The sequence below is a fragment of the Dunckerocampus dactyliophorus genome, unplaced genomic scaffold (assembly GCF_027744805.1).
Source record: "Dunckerocampus dactyliophorus isolate RoL2022-P2 unplaced genomic scaffold, RoL_Ddac_1.1 HiC_scaffold_24, whole genome shotgun sequence".
In the NCBI taxonomy this organism is placed as follows: domain Eukaryota; kingdom Metazoa; phylum Chordata; class Actinopteri; order Syngnathiformes; family Syngnathidae; genus Dunckerocampus; species Dunckerocampus dactyliophorus.
This window is the reverse complement of record NW_026559860.1, coordinates 10,001-15,000: the sequence shown is the minus strand read 5'-3', so window position 1 is coordinate 15,000 and position 5,000 is coordinate 10,001.

Genomic DNA, 5,000 nt, shown 5'->3' with positions numbered 1-5,000 from the left:
GGAGCCCAGGGGCCGCGGGAAAGTCTGTGGAGAGCCGCTGTGTCCCTGGATGAAATGAGAAAAAAGGTGAAAAAATGGCAAAGTGTCAAGGGAGCTAGGCAGAAACCCATGCCTAGGGTCCTGGAGCCCAGGGGCGGCTGTAAAGTCTGTGGAGTGCCGCTGTGTCCCTGGATGAAATGAGAAAAAGGGTGAAAAAATGGCAAAGTGTCAAGGGAGAAATTCAGAAACCCATGCCTAGGGTCCTGGAGCCCAGGGGCCGCGGGAAAGTCTGTGGAGAGCCGCTGTGTCCCTGGATGAAATGAGAAAAAGGGTGAAAAAATGGCAAAGTGTCAAGGGAGAAATTCAGAAACCCATGCCTAGGGTCCTGGAGCCCAGGGGCGGTTCTAAAGCCTGTGAGAGCCGCTGTGTCCCTGGATGAAATGAGAAAAAAGGTGAAAAAATGGCAAAGTGTCAAGGGAGAAATTCAGAAACTCAGGCCGAGCTGGCTGGAGCCCAGGGGCGGCTGCAAAGTCTGTGGAGAGCCGCTGTGTCCCTGGATGAAATGAGAAAAAAGGTGAAAAAATGGCAAAGTGTCAAGGGAGAAATTCAGAAACTCAGGCCGAGCTGGCTGGAGCCCAGGGGCGGCTGCAAAGTCTGTGGAGAGCCGCTGTGTCCCTGGATGAAATGAGAAAAAAGGTGAAAAAATGGCAAAGTGTCAAGGGAGAAATTCAGAAACTCAGGCCGAGCTGCCTGGAGCCCAGGGGCGGCTGCAAAGTCTGTGGAGAGCCGCTGTGTCCCTGGATGAAATGAGAAAAAAGGTGAAAAAATGGCAAAGTGTCAAGGGAGAAATTCAGAAACCCAGGCCGAGCTGCCTGGAGCCCAGGGGCGGCTGTAAAGTCTGTGGAGTGCCGCTGTGTCCCTGGATGAAATGAGAAAAAAGGTGAAAAAATGGCAAAGTGTCAAGGGAGCTAGGCAGAAACCCATGCCTAGGGTCCTGGAGCCCAGGGGCGGTTCTAAAGTCTGTGAGAGCCGCTGTGTCCCTGGATGAATTGAGAAAAAGGGTGAAAAAATGGCAAAGTGTCAAGGGAGAAATTCAGAAACTCAGGCCGAGCTGCCTGGAGCCCAGGGGCGGCTGTAAAGTCTGTGGAGAGCCGCTGTGTCCCTGGATGAAATGAGAAAAAGGGTGAAAAAATGGCAAAGTGTCAAGGGAAAAATTCAGAAACCCATGCCTAGGGTCCTGGAGCCCAGGGGCGGCTGTAAAGTCTGTGGAGAGCCGCTGTGTCCCTGGATGAATTGAGAAAAAGGGTGAAAAAATGGCAAAGTGTCAAGGGAGCTAGGCAGAAACCCATGCCTAGGGTCCTGGAGCCCAGGGGCGGCTGCAAAGTCTGTGGAGAGCCGCTGTGTCCCTGGATGAAATGAGAAAAAGGGTGGAAAAATGGCAAAGTGTCAAGGGAGCTAGGCAGAAACCCATGCCGAGCTGCCTGGAGCCCAGGGGCGGCTGTAAAGTCTGTGGAGTGCCGCTGTGTCCCTGGATGAAATGAGAAAAAGGGTGAAAAAATGGCAAAGTGTCAAGGGAGAAATTCAGAAACTCAGGCCGAGCTGCCTGGAGCCCAGGGGCGGTTCTAAAGTGTGTGGAGAGCCGCTGTGTCCCTGGATGAATTGAGAAAAAGGGTGAAAAAATGGCAAAGTGTCAAGGGAGAAATTCAGAAACTCAGGCCGAGCTGCCTGGAGCCCAGGGGCGGTTCTAAAGTGTGTGGAGAGCCGCTGTGTCCCTGGATGAATTGAGAAAAAGGGTGAAAAAATGGCAAAGTGTCAAGGGAGCTAGGCAGAAACCCATGCCTAGGGTCCTGGAGCCCAGGGGCGGCTGCAAAGTCTGTGGAAAGCCGCTGTTGCCCTGGATGAAATGAGAAAAAGGGTGAAAAAATGGCAAAGTGTCAAGGGAGCTAGGCAGAAACCCATGCCTAGGGTCCTGGAGCCCAGGGGCCGCGGGAAAGTCTGTGGAGAGCCGCTGTGTCCCTGGATGAAATGAGAAAAAAGGTGAAAAAATGGCAAAGTGTCAAGGGAGCTAGGCAGAAACCCATGCCTAGGGTCCTGGAGCCCAGGGGCGGCTGCAAAGTCTGTGGAAAGCCGCTGTTGCCCTGGATGAAATGAGAAAAAGGGTGAAAAAATGGCAAAGTGTCAAGGGAGCTAGGCAGAAACCCATGCCTAGGGTCCTGGAGCCCAGGGGCCGCGGGAAAGTCTGTGGAGAGCCGCTGTGTCCCTGGATGAAATGAGAAAAAAGGTGAAAAAATGGCAAAGTGTCAAGGGAGCTAGGCAGAAACCCATGCCTAGGGTCCTGGAGCCCAGGGGCCGCGGGAAAGTCTGTGGAGAGCCGCTGTGCCCCTGGATGAAATGAGAAAAAGGGTGAAAAAATGGCAAAGTGTCAAGGGAGCTAGGCAGAAACCCATGCCTAGGGTCCTGGAGCCCAGGGGCCGCGGGAAAGTCTGTGGAGAGCCGCTGTGTCCCTGGATGAAATGAGAAAAAAGGTGAAAAAATGGCAAAGTGTCAAGGGAGCTAGGCAGAAACCCATGCCTAGGGTCCTGGAGCCCAGGGGCCGCGGGAAAGTCTGTGGAGAGCCGCTGTGTCCCTGGATGAAATGAGAAAAAAGGTGAAAAAGTAACAAAGTGTCAAGGGAGAAATTCAGAAACCCAGGCCGAGCTGCCTGGAGCCTCAAAGCGGATAGAAATAGCGTGGAGAGCCGCTGTTAAGCCAGACGCCCTCTGGCGGACACAGGCAGGAGTTGCAGTAAATGCATTGAAGTCAATGGGCGAGAGTACCCAATGCGCCAAAAAAGTGCTGAAAATATGACAAAGTGTCAAATGAATGGGAGTCAATGGGCGAGAGTACCCAATGCACAAAAAAAGTGCTGAAAATATGACAAAGTGTCAAATGAATGGGAGTCAATGGGCGAGAGTACCCAATGCGCCAAAAAAGTGCTGAAAATATGACAAAGTGTCAAATGAATGGGAGTCAATGGGCGAGAGTACCCAATGCACAAAAAAAGTGCTGAAAATATGACAAAGTGTCAAATGAATGGGAGTCAATGGGCGAGAGTACCCAATGCACAAAAAAAGTGCTGAAAAAGTCCACACGAGCCTAGTCAGAAATGCAGGCCGAGGCGGCTGGAGCCCCAAAGCGGCTATAAAAAGCGTGGAGAGCCGCTGTCGCCCCGGAGAAACGGAGAAAAAGTGCTGAAAAAAGGCCCACGTCCTAACGGACCTAGGCGGAAGTGCAGGCGAGGCGGCAGGAGTCTGAAAACCGCTATAAAAAGCGTGGAGAGCCGCTGTCGCCCCGGAGAAACGTAGAAAAAGTGCTGAAAAAAGGCCTAAATCCTAACGGACCTAGGCGGAAGTGCAGGCGAGGCGGCAGGAGTCTGAAAACGGCTATAAAATGCGTGGAGAGCCGCTGTCGCCCCGGAGAAACGGAGAAAAAGTGCTGAAAAAAGGCCTAAATCCTAACGGACCGAGGCGGAAGTGCAGGCGAGGCGGCAGGAGTCTGAAAACGGCTATAAAATGCGTGGAGAGCCGCTGTCGCCCCGGAGGAACGGAGAAAAAGTGCTGAAAAAAGGCCTAAATCCTAACGGACCGAGGCGGAAGTGCAGGCGAGGCGGCAGGAGTCTGAAAACGGCTATAAAATGCGTGGAGAGCCGCTGTCGCCCCGGAGGAACGGAGAAAAAGTGCTGAAAAAAGGCCTAAATCCTAACGGACCGAGGCGGAAGTGCAGGCGAGGCGGCAGGAGTCTGAAAGCGGCTATAAAACGCGTGGAGAGCCGCTCGGATGATTTTTCAAAGTGTCAAATGAATGGGAGTGAATGGGGCAGAGTACCCAATGTGTAAAAAAAGTGCTGAAAAAACGACAAAGTCCACACGAGCCTAGTCAGAAATGCAGTCCGAGGCGGCTGGAGCCCCAAAGCGGCTATAAAACGCGTGGAGAGCCGCTCGGATGATTTTTCAAAGTGTCAAATGAATGGGAGTGAATGGGGCAGAGTACCCAATGTGTAAAAAAAGTGCTGAAAAAACGACAAAGTCCACACGAGCCTAGTCAGAAATGCAGTCCGAGGCGGCTGGAGCCCCAAAGCGGCTATAAAATGCGTGGAGAGCCGCTCGGATGATTTTTCTAAGTGTGAAATGAATGGGAGTGAATGGGGCGGAGTACCCAATGCGCGAAAAAAGTGCTGAAAAAACGACAAAGTCCACACGAGCCTAGTCAGAAATGAAGGCCGAGGCGGCTGGAGCCCCAAAGCGGCTATAAAATGCGTGGAGAGCCGCTCGGATGATTTTTCTAAGTGTGAAATGAATGGGAGTGAATGGGGCGGAGTACCCAATGCGCGAAAAAAGTGCTGAAAAAACGACAAAGTCCACACGAGCCTAGTCAGAAATGAAGGCCGAGGCGGCTGGAGCCCCAAAGCGGCTATAAAATGCGTGGAGAGCCGCTCGGATGATTTTTCTAAGTGTGAAATGAATGGGAGTGAATGGGGCGGAGTACCCAATGCGCGAAAAAAGTGCTGAAAAAACGACAAAGTGTCAAATGAATGGGAGTGAATGGGCGGAGTACCCAATGCGTGAAAAAAGGTCTGGAAAAACGACAAAGTGTCAAATGAATGGGAGTCAATGGGCGGAGTACCCAATGCGCGAAAAAAGTGCTGAAAAAATGACAAAGTGTCAAATGAATGGGAGTCAATGAGTGTTTTGGTCGACCAGGAAAAAACGCGTTTACGGGAGAGGGTAAATCAGCCGAGAGGGGGGGGGGGGGTATACTTTACCCTCTCCCGTAAATGCCATTTTTCCTGGTTGACCAAAACACCTCCAGCACGATTTCGGAAACCCAGTTTTTAGAAACACTGACCTCCAGGGGAAGTACCGAGAAAAGCACACTTTTGAATCCGCTTTTGACGCACTGAAACACGGACGTGAGCTGGGGCTGTGCCGCTCTTGGAAAACCCCTGGAGGTTATTTTCTAAAACGGGTTTCCGCGTCCCCCGGG